Source organism: Pongo abelii, chromosome 1, assembly GCF_028885655.2.
Source record: "Pongo abelii isolate AG06213 chromosome 1, NHGRI_mPonAbe1-v2.0_pri, whole genome shotgun sequence".
Classification (NCBI taxonomy): Eukaryota; Metazoa; Chordata; class Mammalia; order Primates; family Hominidae; genus Pongo; species Pongo abelii.
Window position 1 is genome coordinate 166,630,203 of NC_071985.2, and position 26,809 is coordinate 166,657,011.

The window sequence follows — 26,809 nt, forward strand, 5'->3', positions numbered from 1 at the left end:
TTTTATGTTTTAGGGTATCATCTGTATTTTAGAGATTCTTTTAGAAGTTTGGTAGTTCTTATATTATTGAATGTTTGCATTTATTTCTGTATTTCATTAGAATTTCACAGGCAAACTTGGGGGATGGCACTATTAGTATTCTCTCAGGATAATCTGGAAGATATTTTTAAAAATTCTTGGTTAGCCAGACAATTCAGTTCACCAAAAGTTTACTACATGTCTTAGGATGTTTTCAGCTGGAAAAGTAAAATGAAGCAAAATTTGAAAGTGGCTTAAACAATAAAGGATTTGTTATTTTACATAATATCACATCTGAAAGTGGGCGTTTTCATAGTGTGCTAATCCAGCGCTCTTCTAAATGATCCAGGGGTCTTGAACTTTTCTACTCTGGAGGCATTGCCTCTCCTCGTCTTTGCTGAAGCCAGAGAGGTCATGTGCTCACACAATCATATGGAGAAGCAGAAATGAGCTATTTCTCATCACCTAGCTCTTTTTATCAGGATGAAAAATCTTCCCTCAAAAAGTCCAGAAGCACACTTCCCTCTAGCCTAATTGGCCAGGATTACATAACATGCCCCCGATGGAACCAATCACTGGTGAAGGGAACGCAATTATCGTGATTCCAGATTAACTGTAATAATTGACATTCACCCCCTGGAGCTGGGATAGAAAGCCGATTTACAGCATCGCTGAGCAGGAAAAAAGAGATGGCTGTTGAACAGGATGCAACATGCAATGACATAATTAAGTAAGTACTGCATAAGTTTATATTTTAAAGTATAATTGAAATTCTCATTTATGAATTAACCTTGTTTTCTTGTAACTGGAATTGCGTCTCGATTCGATCTAAGTTGAGATTATAAGTGATCTGATTGTATGCTCTAATGTTCCAAGTTGTTTTGAGAAAGGTCTTCCAAGTTGTTTTAAAAGATCATTCTCATAGGAGAGGAAAGGCAGAAATTTAAAGTCAGACCTGAGAGGAGTTGGCAAGAAGGAGAAAGACAGTAAAAGTGAGAGGTGGTTCCAAAGAATTGATGTGACAATAAAGTGATGGTGATGCACAGCAGAAGAAAAAAAGCTTAAAATTGTCTGCTGTATTTCAAATATAAACTTGTGTTTTATTTATTGCCTTCTAATAGCAAGCAATTAGTTTATTGTCATTTTGATTTAATTATCAATGTTAAAACAGTAATAGCAATTTTCCCACTCTATGATGAGGAAGCTGTTGATTCATCTCTGAAAATCTTCAAAATTTTATTTCGGACATTAGTATTAGCCACTTTTATTTACCTCTTACCAGAAACCACCTATGAAATGCCCTCATTCTATTTCCCCCCTTTAATTTTTTTTACCTGTTTTTTGGTTCTGGTTGAATTTTAATTCCTACCCCATCCCCTGAATAAATAAGTTTTTAAAAATTGTAGTTGTTCTCATGTTTAAATATTTAACTTTTGTATAACATTTCTCCATTTATATTTTTAAAAACTGCAAATATTTTCTTACTTGAACCTTGCATTTTCTGTGAAATGTAATTATTATTATTACTATTTTCATTATAAAAATGAAAGAACTGAGGCTGAAATAAGTTAAGTAACTTGATTATGGGGACATAGCTAATAGGTGGGACACCAGAACTAGAATAAGGCCTGTGAAGCCCTAGAACCTACCTTCCACTATACCATGCTATTCTCATTGAAAGAGAAATCACATAGAAGAGTGTGTTCAGGGGTAAATATTCATTTTAGAGACTTTTTTTTCATTCTTTCACAGTTTTTTTTTCTGGGGACCCTACTTTTTTATTGTTTCATTGTTTCGTTTTTAATTATTATTTTAGGTTCACAGGTACATGTGCAGGTTTGGTATATGGGTAAACTGCATGTCACAGTTGTTTGGTGTACACATTATTTCATCACCCAGGTAATAAGGGAAGTACACAAGTAGTTTTAGATCCTCTCCCTCCTCCCACCTTCCACCCTCAAGTAAGCCCCAGTGTCTGTCATTTCCTTCTTTGTGTCCATGTGTACTCAATGTTTAGCTTCCACCTATGAAAACATGCATATTTGGTTTTCTGTTTCTGTGTTAGTTCACTTAGGATTATGGCCTCCAGCTTCATCTATCTTGCTGCAGAGGACATGATCTCATTCTTTTTTATCACAGCATAGTATTCCATCATGTATGTGTGCCACATTTTAAAAATCCAATCTACCATTGATAGACATTTAGGTTGATTCCATGACTTTGCCATTGTGAACAGTGCTGTGATGAACATACACGTGCATGTGTCTTTATGATAAAACAATTTATATTTCTTTGAGTATATACCCAATAATAGTGTTGCTGGATCAAATGGTAATTCTCCTTTAAGGTCTCTGAAAAATTGCCACACTACTCTCCGCTATAGCTGAGTTAATTTACATTTCTACCAGCAGCGTATAGGCATTCCGCTTTCTCCAAAATCTTGCCAGCATCTGCTATTTTTTGCCTTTTTAGTAATAGCCATTCTAACTGGTATTTCACAAAATGTTACAAATGCCAAACATTGGCTAGAAAGAGACAGGGGGGTGGAGTGTATGATGAATCAGCCCTAGCTTCTTATTAGAGGAATTACTCATAGTCTAGTTGGGAGACAAGTGATTTTTATTGCTATGTGTCGTGTTGGGTGTGCTATGAGAAGTAGATAAGAACACCCAGCTTCTGGGAGGAAATGATATTCAATCTCTGCACGAGTAGCAGAAGTAATAATGGGCAGTTTGGGAAAGAGAACAACCTACGTCAAAGGCAAAGAGTCATGAGAATGCTGGACACAATCGAGGAAGAGCTGTCTTATGGAGAGAAGGTAATGGAAGCTGTAGCTGTGAAGGGCTCTGGATGTAGGACTAAGGAGTTTAGGTTTTACCCTGGATCCAGTACGAAGTCTTTGGAAGTTTTAAAATTGCTGCCTTTGAGTAAGTGATTGAGCCACTAGGTATCAACAAAAGACACAGCTCAATTGAAATGGACTCACTTTGTTAAAAATAAGTGATTGTGATTCTTCTGCCTTTACTCATACGTTCTTTGGGCTGCTGTCTTCTTGTTAAACAACTTGTGCACAGAGTTTTCAATCCTGGCTGTTCCACTCAAGTGAATGTATCCGTAGGAGAGTTGAACTAGATTCCAGAGTAGCCATGCCCCTTCTGAGTTCTGGGTTCTTCTTAGCCTTAGGCCACTTTGAGATTTGAACTTCCTTTTCCCTGACCTTGAGCCTCCCTGACTCCGATGACCTCTAATCCTGGCAGTGAAATAGGCAAGCTGCAAGGTCAGCAAATGCCACCTGCATCACATATGCAAGTCTGGGGGGCCTGTCTTTAGCTCCATTCATGCTGGTCCTTAGAGTGTTTATGTTTAGAAGACAGAGGGAGCCTAAGAAGTGATTTTTTTTTTTTTTTTTTTTTTGTGAGACAGATTCTTATTGTCTTGCCCAGGCTGGAGTGCAGTGGTGCAATCTTGGCTCACTGCAACCTCCACATCCCAGGTTCAAGCGATTCTGTTGCTGCAGCTTCCCAAGTAGCTGGGACTACAGGTGTCCACCACCATGCCCAGCTAATTTTTGTATTTTTTGGTAGATACGGGGTTTCGCCATGCCAGGCTGGTCTTGAACTCCTGATCTCAAGTGATCTGCCCACCTCGGCCTCCCATAGTGCTAGGACTACAGACATGAGCTATGGTGCCTGGCTGAGAAGTGATTTTTTTTTAACTGCAAATGTTATCTTATTTGATTCTCATATTATCTGCAAAAATGTAATTGTTATTATTCTCACTATAAAAATAAAAATTTAAAAAACCCAAGCTCAGAAAACAGTCATGGTTAAGAGCGAATACATAGCAGGCCAGGGCTCTGTAGGCTTGTTTTGCTGCTGTGCCTGTTGCCAAATGCTTGAAAATCCTGAAGTACAAACATAACAGTCTGAATTAAATTTCATCGATTTTATCTTTCTCTTCCTTTTCTCACTGTGGTGCAGCTGTTAATGGAATTCTAGCCAAAAGGATGTGGGAGGAAAGGAAGGAGCCACAAAGGGAGAATCATGCCTAAGAGTTAACTATGGTACTCTGAAGCAGAACAGAGGTATGTGTTAAATTTTTATACTGTAAGTATAATTCCTTTGAAAATTTTGATGTCTCCTGAGATATTATACAATGACTCATTATTGAAATAATATGAAATAGAATAAAAAATGCACTTTGTGACTTCTAACTGACATGCACTCATCTCTATTTCCCCTAAGTCAACAATTTTATTTAATCTACCTTGAAGAGAAAAAAGAAATCTGAAGTTCAAAAGGCTACAAATTTGGGTCCAGGTCATACTAGAGCAAGTAAAGACAGGTATAATTTAATTGATTTTTAATTTATCTCTGGTGGTCACGGTTGTTGGGAATCAGATATGGGGGATTTGGGCAGCCATGTGCTGCCATTGCCATGGAGAACAGAACTGCCTAAGCTGATGAGCAGTGAGAAGCAGAATTTAGAGAAGAAACAGGAAGTCCTAGCTACATGCAGGTCCTGGTTCGTATGGTTTCTGAGTTGAGCCTTCCTTGGATTCCATGAACCAATTTGCCAGTTATTTACCTATTATCTCTCAGCTTCAATCAATCCTTCTGTATTCTGCAAACTGCATTTCCCAGGCCCCTCTGCTAGCTGGCTTCCCATTAGCTTACAAGAGGCACTAAAGGACATAAGAATGCCCAAGGGAAAGAGCCTGTCCTTTCTGTTTTCTGTTTTTGGCAGCATCTTTGCACTAGTGGCAGTTGGCTGCAGCTTCCAGTGTCTTTGCCCCTGAGTAGCAGGCTTAGCACAGGCCCCCAGAGGAGCCAACAGCTGCTGGAAGGGAGCTGCCTCTTCCTCAGCAATCTTAGTCCACAGAGCACCTCCCCTGAAATCCATGGCCCTGGAAACATACTCCTTCTATTCTGTTTCCCCAGTGTTCCCCCTCCTAGAGGAGGTAGTTTCTTCCTGCAGTTACCATTTCTGTGTTAGTTCAGGGTCCCTTTTTTGCTCTTTCATTCTTCCAACATCTGTGAAACTATTTCCTGTACTATATATGATTCCCTCAGATAACTAAGTGTGATATTTATTTTTCTGAGTGATACATAAATAACTCCCCCTTGTCTAGGTAGTTTAAACTAAATTGATTTCTTGCAATCAAATTGCTCTTGACCAACACAAGTACACTTTACAGTTACTGAGTAGAATAGCAAAACAAATACAGAATGTTTTTTACTTGCTTATTGTCTGTCTCCCTACACTAGAATGAATATAAAGTGTTGGACTGCTTCATATACGTGATTTTATTTAATACTCTCCTTGCTGTGAGGTCGGTGTATTGATCAAAGAGGCCTGCTTCAGCGTTCATCTCTACCTCTTCACAACTCCTGCACACACATGCATGCTCAAACACTGTGTTCCCACAGTCACTTAAGCTCTTTCCCTGCCTCTAACAGTGACCAGGTGGGCAGACTTCATACTTGTTTTTAAGGAACTGGTTTATTCCCAATACCAAAGAAGAAAAGACCTCTGCATGCCAAACTGAAATGACATCTGATTTGTGAGTGATACTGCCAAAGAAGCAGAACCAAAACTGTGAATACTGTCTGCAGCCTGGTAGCTCCGGAAGACAGACCTGGGACAAAGGGCACTGGGATTTGAATAGATAGACTGAGGTCCTTGCTTTCCAGAAACTTATTTTAGTAACTAAGCCTTGCAAAGAAACTTTTGAGGCTCCAAAGCCAGGGACAGGGCTTTTATCTCATTTAACATATTAGAGACATGAATCTTTGACCTAGATTACCTCCTAGTTACTAGAAGATAACGAGGGTATAGGAATGATTATAGACGGACCCACTGTAAGATCATCCATTGGGTGCCAGAGCACTCTGCCCTGATTCCCGACTCATACAGATTCCTCACTGTGCTATATCCTTACTGTGCTATATCCTTACTGTTCAATCCAATAAAGCTTTTGTTAAAGAAAAAATGTGATACTCACCTAGCGGGGACCAGTAATTTGGTGAAGGACTAAGTTAATGGGTTTTATTTCACATTTGTGGAAGCTGAGGCATAGTTAGATTAATTAACTTACTTGGGACCACACAGATAAGAGGTGAAAGATCTCGGCTTTGAAGCTATATAGCTCCAAATATCATATATTTAACCATTATAATGAATTGTTTTATCTCCTTCTGAATGAGATCAAGAAGTGTTTTCTTTTTATCCCTTCCCTATCTTTCACTGTTGCTCTCAGTTTATAGGGCATTGCCTTGCATTGAGCAGAAATTCAAAGAATGAATATTGAATATCATTCAATATTTTGAATGAATGTTTTTAAAAAGACGCTCTTGATGAACTTAATCTTCTTTCCATTGTCGAAAGAGACCTTGCTCCAGGGCCCTTGAGGAATTTTCAAGCAGTTTCTGGGAAGTCAGATCTCTGCTTTATCTAGAACAGTTCTGCTGTTTTCTCTGTTGTATAATACATAATCTGTTTTACATAAGATTCATCTGAGAAGAGACTTCTGCTACGAAAACAATTTTGAAGATTCTTGTCATAGAGAGGACTGTTCAAGCTACCCAAACTACTTCCTTTATATATATATTTTTAATTTTCTTTTACCAAGGCTCCTAAAGAAACAGATATTTTCATACTATTTTGGCGTTTAAAAAGTTGGGCCATGAAATCTTTAGAGGCAGGCCACTGGTATTAAAATAATGATGGTAGAAAAAAGAGATAGAAATTGGTGGTGACAAAGGAGGCACTACATGACGAATAGAAGTTATGCTCTTGCTGCCCATCCTTGGAGAAAACACGAGCCATGTTCCTGAACCTCTAAATGTCACTGATGTCAAGGAAGAAGCTGCTGCGATGGTTGGGACAGAGATGAAATCTTAGAGCAGGGGTCCGCAACCCCCAGGCCGTGGACTGGTACCAGTCCATGGCCTGTTACGAAATGGGCCACACAGCAGGAGGTGAGCATGGGCGAGAGAACATTACCACCTGAGTTCTACCTCCTGTCAGATCAGTGGCAGCATTAGATTCTCACAGGAGTGCGAACCCTATTGTGAACTGTGCATGCGAGGGATCTAGGTTATGTGCTCCTTATGAAAATCTATCTAATGCCTGATGATGACCTGAGATGAAACACTTTCATCCTGAAACCACCTCCCTGACCACCCAGTTCATGGAATAATTGTCTTCCCTGAAACCGGAACCCGGTGGCAGAAAGGTTGGGGACCACTGTGTTAGCAGACCCTGCCAGGCCTGGGTTCTGCTAGATCACTTTCTCATTGCTTTTTGGCTTGGCTCACCTGTCACCGTCACAGAGAGTCATCCCTGACATGCTATCTATAAGAAATGTATGCATCGTACATCGGTCTCCTTGCACTTATTCTGCAATTTTAAAAAATATTCCATTTATCTCTACCTGAATTATATTATATGTTTGTGTTTTTTATTTATTGTCTGTCTCCCTACACTAGAATGTAAGATCCTTGAGGAGAGACACTTTGTCGCTAGTATTCACTTCTGTTTTCTTAGTGCTGTAGACAATCAATTTTGTTTTCTGTTGAATGGATGAATGAATAATTTCCATATTTTGAGCTTCTCTTGGGCAGAGCTAAAACTCTACAACTCTGTACATTGCAGAAAGGGTTTGGAACAGACACTGGTCTATGTTTTTTTTCTTTTTTAGTTCTTTTCTAAGTTAAGCTAAAAATTACTTTTCCTGTCCAGAATATTAAGTTTACACTGTGCGTCCATATTCACAACTAATGGGGAGATAGAAATCCTTAGAAATTATAAAGTTAATTTTTACTTATATTTGTAAGTTTCTTAAGGAAATCGCCTGATATTCTCAGGCATTGTAAAGCCTCATTTATTTAGCTCTCATAAATTACACCTCTCTACACATAAGCATGGGGTTTTAGCCAAATTCTACCAGATGTACAAAGAAGAGCTGGTACCATTCCTAAAGAAACTACTTCAAAAACTTGAGGAAGAGGAACTCCTCACCAACTGATTATATGAGGCCAATGTCATTCTGATATCAAAACCTGGCAGAGATACAACAAGAAAAGAAGACTTCAGGCCAATATCCTGATGGACAGTGATTCAAAAATCCTCAACAAAATAGTTGCAAACTAAATCCAGCAGCACATCAAAAAGCTAATCCACCATGATCAAGTAGGCTTCATCCCTGAGATGCAAGGTTGTTTCAACATATACAAATCAATAAATGTTATTCATCACACAAATAGAACTAAAGACAAAAATTACATGATTTTCTCAATAGATGCAGAAAAAGCTTTCAATAAAATTTAACACTCTTTCTGTAGTCCCAGCTACTCGGGAGGCTGAGGCAGGAGAATGGCGTGAACCCGGGAGGTGGAGCTTGCAGTGAGCCGAGATCGCGCCACTGCACTCCAGCCTGGGCGACAGAGCGAGACTCTGTCTCAAAAAAAAAAAAAAAAAAAAAAATTAACAGTCTTTCATTTAAAAACTCTCAACAAGCTAGGTATTGAAGGAACATACCTCAAAATAATAAGAGTCATCTGTGACAAACCCACAGCCAACATTATACTGAATGGGCAAAAGCTAGAAGTATTCCCCTTAAAAACCAGCACAAGACAAGGATGCCCTTTCTCACCACTTCTACTCAAAAACATCATGGTACTGGTACAAAAATAGGAACATAAACCAATGGAACAGAATAGAGAGCCCAGAAATAAGGGCACACACCTACGACCACCTGATCTTTGGCAAAGCTAACAAAAACAAGCAATGGGGAAAAGACTCCCTATTCAATAAATGATGCTGGAATAGCTGGCTAACCATATGCCAAAGACTGAAGCTGGACCCCTTCCTTACACCATATGCAAAAATCAACTCAAGATGAATTCAAGACTTAAATGTAAAACTCAAAACTATAAAAACCCTGGAAGACAACCTAGGCAACACCATCCTGGACATAGGAACGGGTAAAGCTTTCATGACAAGACACCAAAAGCAATCGCAACAAGAGCAAAAATTGACAAATGGGATCTAATTATACTTAAGAGCTTCTGCACAGCAAAAGAAACTATCAACAGACTAAACAGACAACCTACAGAATGGGAGAAAATTTTTGTAAACTATGCATCTGACAATGGCCTAATATCTATCCATAATAAACTTAAACAAATTTACAAGAGAAAAACAAACAACCTTACTAAAAAGTGGGCAAAGGACATGAACAGACACTTTTAAAAGAAGAAATATATGTGGCCAACAAACATATGTAAAAAAGCTCAATATCACTAATCATTAGAGAAATGCAAATAAAAACCATAATGAGATACCATGTGACACCAGTCAGAATGGCTATTATTAAAAGGTCAAAAAACAACAGATGCTGGTGAGATTGTGGAGAAAATGGAACACGTATACATTGTTGGTGGGAGTGTGCATTAATTCAACCACTGTGGAAAGCAGTATAGTGATTCCTCAAAGAGCTAAAAGCAGAACTATCATTCGACCCAGCAATCCCATTACTGGTTATATAACCAGAGGAATATAAATCATTCCACCATAATGTCACAGGCACACAAATGTTCATTGTGGCACTATTCACAATAACAAAGGCATGGAATCAACCTAAATGTCCATCAGTAACAGACTGGATAAAGAAAAATGTGGTACATATATACCATAAAACACTATGCAGCCATAAGAAAAGAACAAGATCAGGTATTTTGTGGGAACATGGATAGAGCTGAAGGTTATTATCCTAAGCAAACTAATGCAGGAAGAGAAAATCAAATACCACATCTCACTTATAAGTGGCAGCTAGATGATGAGAATGTATGAAGATAAAGAAGGAAAGAACAGACACTGGGTTCTACTTAAGGGTGGAGGATGAGAGGAGGGAGAGGAGCAGAAAAGATAACTACTTGGTATTGGGCTTAATTCCTGGGTAATGAAGTAATCAGTACAACAAACCCCCATGATGTGAGTTTACCTATCTAACAAACCTGCACATGTAACCCTAAACCTAAAATAAAAGTTAAAATATAAGATAAAATAAAATGAAAATATTACCTACCAGGAGGATATATAGTGAATATTTAACAAGATAATAATGTATATTACTTGGTACCTTGTAGGCCAGTTTATTTTTGAAATATAGTTACTTTTCTCCACCATCAGCTGGCATGCCTAAATTGTGTTATTTGAAATGCTGGTTTTCCTGGGTATTAATAGTGCTGTATATAAAATGATTCCATGGTCAAATACAAAAAAAATGAGGCCTCATTCCTTTATCCTTTCTAACATCTTCAGCTAGGCACAAAAGGATTTCCTTGGTCCAGGATTTGATATCTCACAAATGGAAAGATAAGATTTCTCATTTCGTGATTGAGGAGGAAGACTGAGATACTGATGATTCTCTGCTTTTAAATTACTTTATTAAAAACAAGATCTGTGACTGATGACACATCATAAATTATTTAAGAGCAAACACTCCTCACCTAATAAATATTATTTTTTTCTAAGATAATTTACATTTCTTATGAGTTATGAAGATGACATATTTGTCTTATTTATATTACTTTTGACCTTATTTGATACAAAAGATAATCCAGGCAGGATATTGTTAAGAAGTATTTGGTTTACTTCCAAACCTGCTTATGTTATAGGACCTGTTATATTAACTTAGAAAGTCTATATCTGGACCAGATCAACCAGCTCTAAAAGATTATTTTTTCCTCCTATCTTTATTGAGGTATAATTGACAAATAAATATTGTGTATATTTAAAGCATGTAATGTGATTATTTGATATACACATACATTGTGAAACAACTAACACAATCAAACTAACACATCCATCACCTCATATCACAACTTTGTGTGTGTGTGTGTGTGTGTGTGTGTATGTATGTGTGTGTTAAGAACATTTATGAGCTACTCTTTTAGAAAATTTCAAGTATACAATACAGTATTATTAACTAGAGTCACCATCCTGTACATTAGGTCCTCAGAACTTATTTATCTTTTGATTGAAAATTTATTCCCTTTGACCAATACCTCTCCTAAAAGACTCTTCTTGACCATATTCTCTCTCCTAACATAATTGAATAGAATTGTATGTGTGGAAGAGCTCAATTCACTCAATTTATCCACCTGAATTATGAAGGAACATAAGACTGAGGAATTTGACTTTGTCTAAGAGCATTGCTTATACAGATTGCTAATTGTCAATGGCAGCAAAAATCTAAAGACCATCTAATTGAAAGAGACTCTAGAGCCCCCATCAGGAAACACTTAACCTCATGATTCACGCCAGTGTCAACCATTTATAGATTAGATTCTATTGGTTCATTTAGTTGTTCATCCAAATGGATACAGCATTATATGTCACATAAGGAATAGGATTGTAAAGACAGAAATGTTCTCATGCTGCTTACAATCTAGCTGATCCTTTTTACCTATCACAAATTTATAAATATTTTTCTTCCTTTATACTCTTTTGTATTGACAGTATGCAGATCTGTGTTATTCAGTGTTGGTAGAAAGGTCCACTACTGCCCCTTATCTTTCTTGTTTGTTAAGGACATAGAGATACATGATTCTCTAGGTTGCTGCTGATTCTCCCTTGTGTGGGAGAGAAAGGTCTAACTGGTGCTTTCTCTTTTAACTTCATTAAAATAAAATAACATTTTTAAAAAGTACAGTGAGTGAAATAAAACAATTTATTAGTGTCTGACCCAGCCTTGAATTTGTGGTCTTACTGCCTTTGTGTTCCACTAACTGGGATGTTTTTATAAATGGCATTAGATGGAGGCCAATGCATATCTCTGCACAGAAGCTGGCAAAAATCCCACAAAGCTTGATTTGGTCCTGTAACTAATTCAGCAAAGTAACACAGAGCTAAGTAGCTTGTGATTTCCTATAAAAGTCTTGAATGTTGGGAGTTAAGATCCAATTCAGTTGCGTTTGACTACATGTTAATGGTGTTTCCTTTTAATTGGATGAATCAAGTGTTGGCTAAATTTCTGAGAGTCTCTTGAGTGTTCTTAAGCCTTGTAGAGTCATACTCAGAAAATCTGTCTTTGGTGTGTTGGGATCCTGATGAAAAAGCTAATAAACTTAGGCTGCATTCATTGAAATGTAATATCAAGTTGAAAACAGACTACAAGAGGAGTAGTCATGTCCTGTTCTGAGAGCTATACTTACACAGTAGCACTGGAATATAAAGTACAAGAAATGCCATCCAGGAATAAGCCTAGGAAGAAAAGTTTACCAATAATAGTTGAGTGAACACTGGATGTTTTCCCTGAAGAAATGAAGACTCACGGTTACCTAATTTCAATTAGTTACAGAACAAAATCAACCTCAAGGAACAATGGAAGAAGTTTAGAAGTGTCCTCACAAAGAATTAGCTTGGTAAGGTTTGCTCCAAAAGGCTGCATAAAGACTCAGTGGAAGTTTCTGGTAGGCAAATTTGGGAATCTAAAATTAGGAGGAAAACCCAGAATTTTCAACTGTAGAGAGAGCTGCTTCTCCAAACAAAATCCACCCCAGACTGAGATTTTCCAGCTGAAGCTGGGAACTTCACTTCATGTAATCTGTAAAGAAGAATCCTGTGATTAGAGGGAGTAAATCTGATTTAGGAGCAAAGGGTTAAGAAGGTGTTGAAGTTAGAACACCTGAGTTTGTAGACCAGTTCCATAATTACTTGGCTAGAAATTTGAGGAGGGCATTTATCTTTTCCGAATCCAAGTCTTGGCAATTTTTTTTTCTTTTTGAAACGGAGTCTCACTATGTTGTCCAGGCTTGAGTGCAATGGCACAATCTAGGCTCACTGTAACCTCTGCCTTCTGGATTCAAGCGATTGTCCCTGCCTCAGCCCCCCCAGTAGCTGGGATTACAGGTGCCTGCCACCATGCCCAGCTAATTTTTGTATTTTTAGTAGAGACAGGGTTTCGCCATGTTGTCCAGGCTGGTCTCAAACTCCTGACCTCAGGCAATCCGCCCACCTCAGCCTCCCAAAGTGCTGGGATAATAGGCATGAGCCACCAATCCCGGCCTCAAGTCCTAGCATTTTAAAAATAGAGGTAACACTTTCCTCAATGTGTTTGTTTTGTGATGAGCAAATAAGATCTGGTATGTCAATAGTCTGCTAAAATGCTTGACATACAGAAGTCGCTTCTCTGAGTAACCTATAAAGTCCTTCTCAGTTTTAAGAATGCCAAAATCTGAGAAAGGTACAGGGAGTGTATGATATTTTTTTGCTAGGTGTATTTTTACATGCTGATTCTCTCTTTTATTGTTCATGCTATGGTCCTGCCATGTATTCCATTGGCTTGGAATACCCTACATTCAAAGCCATGGCCAGAGGTTCTGAAATGATTGTGAAGATCACTCAGGGCACATTTGGTATTTTCAATATGGAATTATGAATGATCTCAGTTAAGATGTTTCGTTTTGCTTTGTCTTAGACAAGACAGCAATACTTTACTGTCTATTGCAATATCAGAGTTTGTGTTTTGGTTTTACTATAAAGTAATTCTACAAACATAGAGAAGTCATTTCACTTCTGATGACCTCAAATTCCTTATCATTGAAACAAGGATGTTGACTAGATAATCTTTAAGACGCTTCCTACTTATAAAAATAACAGGCTTTTTCTGTGTGGGCAGTTCTGTCAACATTTTTCCAGAATGAAAAAAGTAGATAACACCCTGGAGAATGCAACTTGAATTCCAAAGAACTTTGTCAAGACAGAGAATTAGAAAGAGAGCAATGGAAAAATGTTCTCTGGAAACTAATACGGAAAATAGTAAATTGTGCTAATTCAAGGTAAGAAAAATAGCAAATTTGGATTATATGAGACTTTAGCTAAACATGAGTCAGGAAGTAAATAATAAATAATAAAAAGAGATGCACTGGGTGTCATGGAAATCTTATATGGGAAGGTTAGCGAATACTTCAAGATCTCGTTTCGATAGAGGAGGAGGGATTTTCCAGACATACCAGGGGTTCAGCATTTAGGGCTCAGGCCCTGGTGTGTGTGTGAGAGGACATGTACTGCTGGAGCAGCAAGCGGGTTTGATATATCAGGAGTTTCAGGTGTGCATAAAGGAGTAGAAAGGTATGAGGTGGGAGGAGAAAGAATGTGTCTAGAAGCTACAGTGTGGTGAAGAGGAGTAATAGGAGCCTAGGTATAGTGCATTTATTATCCTCATATTTCTAAAAGAATCACACAGGGACCATGCAAAGTACTATAGAGAAAGAACTAACCAGCTAACATTTCTTTCCTAGCTTCCTTTTGTAAATATTTACTGTGCATCTGCAATAGAACATACCTAGCGTTAGGTACAGCAGACATTCAAATCCTCTCTCTAGGCTATAGGACATCTCTCCTCTGCACAATACTATGATTTGGGAAATCTGGCTTGTATTCAATTTAACCATCCCCTAGGTCCCCAAAAAGGTGCTCCCTCCTGCTTGGGCTCCCTGATTCAGCAGATGCCTCAGGTTAAGCCCAAATACCTTTCTTGGTGCCATCCACAGGAATTTCAAGTACACCCAAGACTCTACCTCTTTTTTTCAGTACTGCTGTTTTATAGTTCTCTCTCCCTCCTGTTTGGCATGGTAAAGGGACAGATTAATAAGCCACTAGCCAAGAATGTTTCTGAGCAGGGAATCAATTCAAGTTTCCCCTTGTTGCAGACATGCCCAATCTTTGTAAGAGTTTCTACTAGAGCCCCACTGGTTAGGAGGAAGGGAAGCAATCAGCCACCCCTCCTGCACAGGTGATAGTGAAGAAGAAAATAGCCTCTCTTTGTGAACTCTGTACTTTCCAAAAGATTGCCCTCTACCGTTCTCCCATCTTGATTCTTCTTATATTGACTAGAGATTAGATCATTTTGGCACTTCTCACTAAGCTTTTCAGGTAAACTTCTAGAGGTCCATTGTTCATAAAATGGGATATGCTTTATAATGCCTTTTCTCCCAAGCTTTGGGCCTGAACTGGTCACTTGGGTTCTTACACTTTTAAAAACTTCATGGTGCCTAGAACTATGCTTTGCATTTTAGACTTGGAAGTTTAGAATACCAGAAGGACAATTTAGAGGTTTTCAATCAAATCCCTTCATTGTTCAATATGAGAGCTGAGATATGAAGACATGAAGCGATTTGTCCAAGATCCATGTTTGTTATTGGGTACTTGAACCATATCAGTAAAGATTCTCTCAGTTATAAGAAACAGGAAACCTTGAGTCTAAACTATGTTAAACAATAACAGAATTCATTTTATCACATATCAGGAAGTCCAGTGGTGGAGCAGTCTACAAGCAAGGCACAATCAAGAGCTCTGATTCCATTCCTCTGCCATTTTCTCTGCTCTGTCCTGCCACCAGTTGCCAGCTTTGGCCTCAGGCTGGCATCCTTCATGCTTTCAACATGCCTGGTTACTGTAACTGTGACAAAATTATTCCTTGTTCTTGTTGACCTGGTGAAAGAGATTCTTTCCTCTAACCATGGAATGGAAGTTCTTTGCAATCTGATTGAACCAAACTGGTCATGTGCTCAACTCTGGACCAGTATAGTCACCAGGGAAATGCCTGTGCACTGACTAGCTTAAAACTGGGTGCCTGAACAAATCACTCATAAGTGGATGAGGTTACCATGATTGGCTTAGTTATGATCTGTTTCCAGAGTGCATATGGCTTCAGTTTTTCTGAGTCACAAATATGACTCTGAGAGGGCTGAATCTCTAAACAAAATTAGAAAGAAGGAAGTATGGAGAGAATGGATACTGCGTAAGCAACAAATATATCAACTACAGGAACCCAGGGACCCCCGTTCCTCCCAACCAGCTATCTTCCAGTCCTGTGTTGATTGGCATGAAGGGAGAGAGATGTGCTCTGGAGAAATTTAGGGCCTGAAATGGTACCACATTTGAAATAGACATTGTGTGATATTCCATGAATGAAGTTTCTGAGGCAGTCCAAATAGCAAGTTCAGAGAGAGGCTATTTTATTCTGCTGCCAAGATAATGCCATCTGCTATGACATCACAGGTGGATAAAGCAGCACATTTTATCTGGTGATGTTACCAAGGCAACATAGTCTGACCGCGACAATAGGGTAAGGTGGAAGCATAGAAACTGACTTTTTCCCAGCTTTTTTTTTCTCCGTAAAAATCAATTTAGAAAGAACTTACTGTTAGAGAATATTTTATATTCCAAGAGGTAGGGTAGCCAGAAAAGAAAAAAAACAGTAATTAAGTCTTGTAGATGAATGTTGCTTGGCCATTCTTAGGTCAACCAAAATGATCAATAAATCCTTGTGGGTTGGACCCTCTTATCATGGGTCTCAGCTACTTTAACTTCTTCTTTGTCTAAATCTTTAAAAAATGTTTTCAATGATGCACAGGCATGTGCAGATCTAGCGTTTATTTTTCTTTTGATGTTTTTCTCTATCAACTTCTGCCTAACTCTCTTGTAGCTATTTGCTGAGACTCATTCCAGTACTTTTGTGTGCCTGCTCCCCATAGTGCCTATCATAGAGCTAGACAAATGGAAGGCATTAAGATATACCTGTTGGGTGATTGATCTCTCCTTATGCTTCTTATGTTTTACTCCAAAACCAATTTTCTAAATTTAATTGTCCTTATTTGCTTCTTTTTAGAAGAGATATATCCAAAATGAATAATGGATTCAACATGTAGTTTGCAAAACAACATGAATCTCACTTAAGAAATGTAATTTATACTACCTGTTTATCAGCCTGAGATGAAATTTGTTATACCTAGAAAAACAGAGGGACTTTCTTATACATTCATTTATTCATAGAATAAATATTTATTGGGTGACCATTATGTGTCAGGCACTGTTCCAGGTGCTGGAGATAAAACAGTGACTAGAGTAAACAGAGTTGAAAAGAAACTATGAACAGAGTAAACAGACTATAGACTGGGAGAAAAATTTTGCAAACTCTGCATCCAACAAAGCTCTAATATCCAGCATCTATAAGGAATTTAAACAAATTTACAAGAAAAAACCAAACCACCCCATTAAAAAGTGGGCAAAGGACATGAACAGACACTTTTCTGGTGTTACCATCTAACACCAATCAGAATGGCTATTGATATGGTTTGGATTTGTGTCCCTGCCCAAATCTTATGTCAAATTGCAGGAGGGGCCTGTTGGGAGGTGATTAGATCATGGAAGCAGGTTATCTTTGTTGTTCTCACAATGGTAATTGAGTTCTCATGAGATCTGATGGTTTAAAAGAGCGTGGCACTTCTTCCTTTGCTCTCTCTCTCCTGCCACCATGTGAAGAAGGTGCTTGCTCTCCCTTCACCTTCCACCATGATTGTAAGTTTCCTGAAGCCTCCCAGTCATGCTTTCTGTTAAGCCTATGGAACTGTGAGTCAATTAAACCTCTTTTCTTCATAAATTACCCAGTCTCAGGAAGTTCTTTAGAGCAGCGTGAGAACAGACTAATATAGCTATTATTAAAAAGTCAAAAAATAACAGATGCTGGTGAGGTTGTAAAGAAAAAGGAATGCTTATACACTATTGGTGGGAGTGTACATTAGTTCAGCCATTGTGGAAGACAGAGTGGCGATTCCTCAAAAACCAAAAGAAAGAAATACCATTCGACCCAGCAATCTCATTCCTGGGTGTATACCTTAAAGAACATAAATCATTCTATTATAAAGACACATGCACACTTATGTTCATTGCAACACTATTCAGGATAGTAAAGATATGGAATCAACCTAAATGCCCATCAACAACAGACTGGATAAAGAAAATATGCACATATACACAGTCATTTCCATAGATCCTCTGAAATCTAGGAGGAGGTTCCCAAATCTCAGCTCTTGTCTTCTGCACACCCATAGGTCTAATATCTCAAGCCACTGAGGCTTGGGGCTTGCACCCTTTGAAGCCATGGCCTGAGCTGTACCTTGACCCCTTTTAAAGCCATTACTAGAGATGGAGTGGCTCAGATGCAGGGTGCTATGTCCCAAGGCTGAACAGACAAGTGGGGTCCTGGGCCCTGCCCAGGAAACCATTTTTTCATCCTAGGCTTCCAGGCCTGTGATGGGAGGGGCTGCCTGAAGATCTCTGAAATGCCCTGGAGACATTTCAGGGCAAGACACCTCCATTATCTTGGCTATTAGCATTCTGTTTCTCTTTATTTATGCACGCAAATTTCTGCAGTCAATGGGGTTTCAATTTCTCCCAGAAAAAGGGGTTTTCTTTTCTACCACATGGTCAGGCTGCAAATTTTCCAAACTTTTACGTTCTGCTTTCCTTTTAAACATAGGTTCCAATTTCAGACCATTTCTTTGTGAACACAGATGACTACATTTTCAGAAAAAGCCAGGCCACATCTTGAATGCTTGGCTGCTTAGAAATTTCTTCCACCAGCTACTCTAAATCATCTCTGTCAAGTTCAAAGTTCTACAGATCTCTAGGGCAAAATACCACCAGTCTCTTTACTAAAGCATAGCAAGAGTGACCTTTACTCCAATTTCCAATAAGTTCCTCATCTCCATCTAAGAAAAGCTCAGCCTGGACTTCATTGTCCATATCACTATCATCATTTTGATTAAATCCATTCAACAAGTCTCTAGGAAGTTCCAAACTTTCCCACATCTTCCTGTCTTCTTCTGAGCCCTCCAGACTATTCCAACCTCTGTCCATTACCAAGTTGCAAAGTTGTTTCCACATTTTCAGGTATCTTTATAGCAGTGCCCCAATTTCTCAATACCAATTTTCTGTATTTATCTTTTTTCACACTGCTATAAAGAACTACCTGAGACTGGGTGATTTATAAAAGAAAGAGGCTTAATTGACTCACAGTTATGCATGGCTAGGGAGGCCTCAGGAAACTTACAATCATGGTGGAAAGTGAAGGGGAAGCAAGGCACATATTACAAGGTGGCAGCAGAGGAGAGAGTGAGGGTGGGAGTGCCATACTTTTAAACTATCAGATCTTGTGAGAACTATCATGAGAACAGCATGATTCTCATGGGGAAAATCCACTCCCATGATCCAATCACCTCCCACCAGGTCCCTCCCCTGACACATGGAGATTACAATTTGAGATGAGATTTGGGTGGGGACACAGAGCCAAACCATATCATACACCATGGAATACTATGCAGCCATAAAAAAGAATGAGAGCATATCTTTTGTGGGAACATGGATGGAGCTGGAGGCCATTATCCTTAGCAAACTAACACAGGAACAGAAAATCAAATACCGCATGTTCTAACTTATAAGTGGGAGCTAAATGATGAGAACACATGGACACATAGAGGGGAACAACACACACTAGGGCCATTTAGAGGGTAGAGGGGGAGGAGGGAGAGGATCAGAAAAAATAACTAATGGGTACTAGGCTTTATACTTGCGTGATTAAATAATATTTGCAACAAACTCCCATGACACACATTTACCTATGTATTATAACAAACCTGCACTTGTACCTCTGAACTTAAAATAAAAGTTAAAAAAAGAATGTTGATTTTGTTTCACAACAGAAGATTCCAGAAACATGACAAATCTTAACTCATATGAGCCTGGACAAGAGGAACTGCCTCCGCTCTGGGAAAAGCACAAAATCCTGCCAAGTCCCTTCTCCCCTAAGGAACAAAAGACTTAAGTTGTTGGTGGAAGAGCAGCAAAACTTCCCACAGGGTCTGCTTAAGAATTTGGTTGAAGTGGAGCAACAGAAAACATCTCTCACTCCCCGTTACCATACTAGCAAGCGCCAAGTAACAAGTGATAGCAGCCTACTGTTGGGTAAAAGGCAAAAAAATTGAAGAGACAACTTCTTTGATATGCAGATACTCAGAGAAGGCCTAAAACTGAGGGTAGACCAGGCACATTGAGCAAAATTATCACACAAACTTGTCTCCATCTTAAGCATAAGGTAATGCCAGAGGAATGAAACTGGCAGGGCACTGAAGCAACAACACACCTGAAACCCAGCTGAATTGCTGACCATATTGACTCAAACTCCAACACTAATGACCAATAGAAGAATAAGTATTACTGTTTCTAGGCATAAACACTATTTACCTTAGTGTCTACTGTCCTGTATACTTTATCCAGCATGCAATAAAAAGATGTAACAACCACTGTTAAGAGATGAAGCAATCAACAATCTAACTCAGACCCTACCCAGATATTGGAACTATCAGGCAGGAATTTAAATTAACTATGATTAATTTATTAAACACTCTAGGAGAGAATAGGGACAACATGTATGAATAGATGGGAAATGTCTGTCCAGAGAATAAAAAATAAAGAGAAAGACAAATAGAAAAGCTTAAAGTAAAAATCATTGCAACAGAAATGAAAAATTACTTTAATGAAATTATCAGAAGAATCAATATAGCTGAGGAAAGAATCACTGAACTTGAAGAAATCACCCAAAGTAAAACACGAAGAGAAAAAAAGAGTGAAAAAGGAAAAGAGGCAGAGAATACAGGAACTCTGGAATACTATCAAGTGGTCTAATATACATGTAATTAGAACCCTAGAAGAAGATAGAAAATTAAACAGAAAAAAGTACTTTAAGAGATAACAGCCAATACTTTTCCCAAAATAATGAAATATGGCAAACAACAGATCCAAAAATTTGAGAGAACCCCAAGCACAAAAATATTAAACACTACACACACACACACACCCCCCCCCACAAAATACAGCATACTCACACTGCTGAAAATAAAGTTATAGAGAAAATGACACATACACTGAGAAACAAAGAAAAGAAAAAAGTTGCAACAGACTTCTTGTCATAATCTATGCAAGTGTGCAGACAATAAAGTGATATCATTGGAGCATTTAAACAAACAAAAAGTCTGTAAACCTAGAATTCTATACCCAGTGAAAATACAGTTTAAACTGAAGGAGAAATAAATACTCTTTTAGACAACAAAAGCCAAGATCTTTGTTTATCAGCAGACCTGCACTACAAGATGTGTTAAAGACAGCACTTCAGGCAGAACGAATTTTACAAGAGAGAAATTTTGATGTATACAAAGAATGAAGATTTCTGGAAGTGATGAAAATAAAAAGTATAAAAGTTTTTTCTTTTTAATTACTCTAAAAGATTATTGGTTTTCTAAAGCAAAAATAAGAGTGGTGTATTTTGGCATATGCAAAATTAAAATGTGTGACAGCAACAGCATCACTAGTTATGGGAGGGAGGAATTGGAAGCATGTGCTATAAGGTTTTTAAAGGCTTTGAAGTAGTGTGATATTGTTTTAGTAAGACTGTGCTTTATTTTTATTTTTATTATTGAGACAGGGTCTCATTCTGTTGCCTAGGCTGGAGTGCAGTGGTGCAATCTCAGCTCACTGCAACCTCCGCTTCCCAGGTTCAAGCGATTCTTGTGCCTCAGCCTCCTGAGTAGCTGCGACTATAGGCGCTCGCCATCATGCCTAGCTAATTTTTGTATTTTTAGTAGAGATGGGGTTCCACCAGGTTGGCCAGGCTGGTCTCAAACTCCTGACCTCAGATGATCCACCTGCCTCAGCCTCCCAAAGTTCTGGGATTACAGGCAGGAGCCACTGCGCCCAGCCTAAGACCATGCTTTATTAATGATGCACATTATAAAGCTTGGAACAACTACTAAAAATAAAACATTTCTAAAAGATATATGAATAATAGGCCAAAAGAGTAGATAAAATTGAATGTAAAAAGATAACTAATCCAAAGCAAGCAGAAAAAGAGGAGCAAAGGATGGACAGAAAAATTTAAAACAACTAACAAAATGGTAGGTTTTAATGAGAATATATCAATAGTTATATTAAACAAATTGTCTAAACATAACAAAAGACACAGATTATCAAATTAAATAAACAAGCAACTCATCAACTCTATGTAGTCTTTAAGAAACTCATTTTAAATACAGGTTAAAATTAAGAGAATAGAAAAAGATGGATTATAAAATCACTGATCAAAAGAAAGCTGAAGGGACTAAATATCAAAGTAGACTTTAGAACAAATATTATCAGGAATCATGAGGAACATGACATAATGATAAAGAAGACATGGCAATCATAAATGCGTATGAACCTAACAATGGAGCTTCAAAGTACATTAAGCAAAAACTAATGGAATTAAAAGGGAAATTGACAAATCCATAATTATAGTTGGAAATGTTAATATTCTTCTCTCAGTAATTAATAGAACAGATAAATTTTAAATATCGTAACTTTAGAGAACATGTGAGTAACACTGTCGACAAACTTAACCTAACTGGCATTAGTAGAACATTCTATCCAACAATAGAACAATAGCAAAATACACATTATTTTCAAGTGCAAATGGAAGTACACCAAGATTGCCATTTTCTTACTCATAAGGCAAACTTTAGCAAATTTAAAAGAATTGAAATCATACAAACCATATTCTCTGATCATACTGAAATTGATCTAGAAATCAACAGAAAAATACCTGGAAAATTATGGGGAAAATGGAAATTAAACAACGCAGTTCTATGTAATCTATGACTCGATGAGTAAGGCATAATGGGAATGAGAAAATGTTTAAAAATGAATGATAATAAAAACAATAATTAAAATTTGTGTAATGCATCTAAAGCAGTAATGAAGGGAAAGTTATAGTATTAAATGCTTATATAAGACAAGAAGAAAGACCTCTCATCAGTAATATGGGTTTTCATCTTAAGGAACTAGAAAGAGAAGAACATATTAAACCCAAAGCAGAAAGCAAGAAATCATAAAGATCTGTGCAAAGATCAGTGGAACAGAAAACAGAACAACAGAGAAAATCAATGAAATCAAAAGCTTGCTCTTTGAGATCAATAACATTGGTGAATCTCTAGTTATGCTGTTCAGAGAGGGAAGCCAAAAATAATCAATACTGGGAATGAGAGCAGTGACATCACTACATAGTCTACAGTGATTAAAGGATAATAAGGGGATATATGAGCAACGTCATGCCAATAAAGTTGTTGCCACGGCTGAGTGTTTTAGGGAAGTGTTTGGCTGGATGTTTTAGGGCACTGATTGACTACAGATAAAGGATTTTTTGTGGGTGATGGAACTATTCTATGTCTTGATTATAACATACAGCTGCACAGATGTATGTGTTTGTCAAAATTTATAGGATTGTACATTAAAATTGTTGAATTTTATCTTATTTAAATAAATTTGTTAGTGCAGTTTAAGGCACTATATTGTTTCTCAGTCATCCTTAACAGATGTCATAGCCGTATATAACTTTTGGGCCTTTTCTTCTCTTGTTTTTAATTTATGTAGATTAAAAGAATTGTTAGATATCAAAACATTTATTTATTAAAACTTCTTGTCATAGACTGGAGGAGAATATACAGCCACAAAAACTACATACAATATGAATTGGATCCTGGAGCAGACAATGGGATTACTGGGAAAACTGGTGAAGACTGAAAAAAAGAAAAAATAGAGTCTTTAGGAAACTAAAAATAGAATTAATGTACAATTCGGCAATCTTGCTGGGTATCTACTCAAAGGAGAAGAAATCATTATATTAAAAAATAGCTATACATCTATGTCTATTGCAGCATCATTCACAATAGCAATGATATGAAATCAATCTAAAATGTCCATCAGTGGATGACTGGATAAAGAAAATGTGGTATTTATGCATACACACACATACACACCTACACACACACAATAGAATACTGTTGAGACATAAGAAAGAATGAAATCATGTTCTTTTGCAGCAACATGGATGGTACTGGAGGCCATTATTTTAAGTATAACCGCTCAGAAACAGAAAGTCAAATACTGCACATTCTTACTTATAAGTGGGAGCTAAATAATGTGTACACATGCACATTTAGTGTGGAATAATAGACATTAGACAATCAGAAGGGTGAAAGGGTGGTAACAGGGTAAGGGATTAGAAATTACTTAATGGGTACAATGTATGTTACTCAGGTGATGCATACACTAAAAGCCCAGACTTCGCCACTACACAATATATCAATGTAACAAAACTGCACTTATACGCCTTAAATTTATACAAATTAAAAGATTAAAAAATAGTCTGAAATGTATGATTTTTAATTTAAGTATATTTTTAAAACGAACAAATGTAAGAAATTCATATGAGAGCAAGATTTTTAAAAACACAACAAACAAAAGCATGTCTTGGTGCTGATGTAGCAGAAGGGGGTGACAGGAGCACCCACCATTGGCCACCACTCCAGTTGGCTTATTCACTGAAGCAAAGGACCTAAGTTGGGAAAGATACTTGCATGAGCATGTACAGCTTGTGTCTCCTGGTTAATTCTGGAATATATGATACTCACCATTCAATAATAGGGAAGGCTCAGAATCCCCCCAGTGATTGAAGGTGAAGGCGCCAAATATGTCACAGACATCTGTAGGCTAATGGCAAACAATCCTAAATTAAGAACTCAACCATTTTTGGCCGGGCGCGGTGGCTCACGCCTGTAATCCCAGCACTTTGAGAGGCCGAGGTGGGCAGATCACGAGGTCAAAAGATCGAGACCATCCTGGCTAACACAGTGAAACCCCTTCTCTACTAAATATACAAAAAATTAGCCAGGCGTGGTGGCGGGTGCCTGTAGTCCCAGCTACTCAGGAGGCTGAGACAGGAGAATGGCGTGAACCGGGAGGCGGAGCTTGCAGTAAGCTGAGACCGCGCCACTGCACTCCTGGGAGACAGAGCGAGACTGCGTCTCAAAAAGAAACAAACAAACAAACAAAAACCCCCAAAAAACAACTCTAGCATTCTTAATGTTCTACTTTAAAATTTTGTTTATGACAACTTTTTATTATTGAATGAAATATTTCCAGTTGATATAACCATCCATTACTTCCTGAATAAGTTCAGAGTTGTTCAGTAATTCCAGGGTTTAACACTTACACTCCTTTTGCACTCCTTTTGCAATCCTCATGTTTTCACTCCACAATTTGGCATTCGCCTCTTCTTTCACATCTAGCATCTGAGACATTTCTTTTAGGAAATTATTCCACTGTTGTTTCTCAAAATTCACATTTCAATTACTTAGGTGTCCTTTAATCTCTTTGCTGGAATTTCTACATAGTTAAGTTTATATTTTTTTTTTCTTTAGGGAAACAAGCTTTCTGGGTATTACTTTAGCATGTTAATTCATCTATGAAAAGAATGGCCAGCATCCCTCAAATCCCCAACGCACACAATAAAAAGCATCCAAAGTCCTTCCTTTGGAATCAAAGAGAACATTCACAAGAAATTAATATTGTTTTCCTTTCATGATTTGGATAACCCTTTGGTCTATATTCCTTTAAGAAACTGACTACAAGAGCAAGGGAACTTCTTGCTAATTGAAGAGATTTTCTTTCTCATTATAGGTTTAGACTACACTGCTTCCACCCATAATTCCTCCAGATTAATGAGTTTTCTTAGGATGTATGCATACAGCAGGTAAGAATATTCAAGCCACATACTTAGGCATATAGGAAATATTTTTTTCCTCTTGAACTAAACATGGCTTTTTCCTTAAGTTCCTACTCCATCAGTAATGGGATGCAACATTGCCAATTAAGAGTAAAGTTTGTCATACCCGGTATTCTTAGGTGATTCAGGAAAAATGCTGTCCCTTTATACTTTTTCCCAATGTTTTTTTCCTCTGATATGGCATTTAGGTTTCTGGGGGCTCTCAGAGTCTCCTGACAATGGCATAATGGGGGAATTGCCCTGGCCTCCAGGCACCGTCAGCAACTTTACTTTCCAGCGTCACATCCACGATTCTTTAGGCTGCACCAGAAACACGGTGCTCCTCTCAATGCTCTGACAGCCAGTGAAGGAGCTTAGAGTCTGCCTCTGGCCCTTGGGCCTGGTAGTCTCAGACAGTGTCTCCTCTCTACTCCCATAACCATGATGACGTAGGGAACGGGTGCTTGCTGCCTCCCAGTACACAAGAGAAGCAGAGCACAGGACTCCATCCATGATTCCAAAATCCCCAATTTTCTCTAAGTGCATTCACCACCTTGGAGTTAAACCCAGGGAGGACAGGGATCAGCATCTGCTTCTCAAAAGCCCTCACCAGTTTCTCTGTTGAATTCCTTGGAACTCTCTCTCTTCAACTCAGAATTATTTTAATATCCCCTCAATGCCTGTGCTTATTTATGTGTGTGTGTGTGTGAGACAGAGAGATGGGTGAAGAATGAGATGATAAGGCGGAGAGAAAGACGACTAGAAGAGTATTCTTTCAGAGCTATAATTTATACCAGGACTTCAGTATATAAATTTGCATATATCTGTATAGTTTAATGTGCCAGACTTTGAGAGCATGCAATGCACAAAAGCCTGGGTAAAGGGGGGCCTCTGCCGCCCCATTCTATCCCAGGCTACAGCAGAGACACACCATCCTGGAAAGCAAATTATGACTTGGAGTGCTGGGTGGAGAGAGGAAAGGCCTACAATTTTAGGGTAGCTTTTGACAAGGACAGTCCTTAGAGAGGCAACGGGAGTTTCTTACACTTGCTCTCTGAAATAGGAAGGGGCTTAGCAGGAATCTAGTCATTCATTCATTTAATCAATAAATAGTTACTGAGCACCTCCTCTGTGCTAGCTCTTGTTCCTTTCTCAGTGAATTGTAGTAAGAGCCTAATGAAGAGGATTTGCTTAGAAAGTGAGAGATGTACACTGAGCAGTGAAACTTAGAGGTGAGCACCATTGTCCCCAAAAGAACCAAGAAATACTGATAATGGTTTACCAAAAACTTACTACTGCCAGGCACTA

At 38.2% G+C, this 26,809-nt stretch overlaps 1 long non-coding RNA gene across 3 annotated transcripts; it reads left to right on the top strand.

Annotated features, from left to right (window-relative positions):
- The first annotated feature begins 2,562 nt into the window (after nucleotides 1–2,562).
- On the top strand, nucleotides 2,563–23,354 carry LOC103892398 (uncharacterized). Of its 3 annotated transcripts, none has more exons than XR_008514399.2 (4): nucleotides 2,563–2,836; nucleotides 3,999–4,102; nucleotides 13,706–13,865; nucleotides 19,572–23,354. It is a non-coding gene; the product is annotated as an uncharacterized LOC103892398 (long non-coding RNA). The 3 variants fall into 3 exon arrangements; XR_656613.4 differs by lacking the exons at nucleotides 13,706–13,865; nucleotides 19,572–23,354 and adding exons at nucleotides 4,263–4,362; nucleotides 5,286–6,239; XR_656612.4 differs by lacking the exon at nucleotides 13,706–13,865.
- The last annotated feature ends 3,455 nt before the right edge of the window (nucleotides 23,355–26,809 follow it).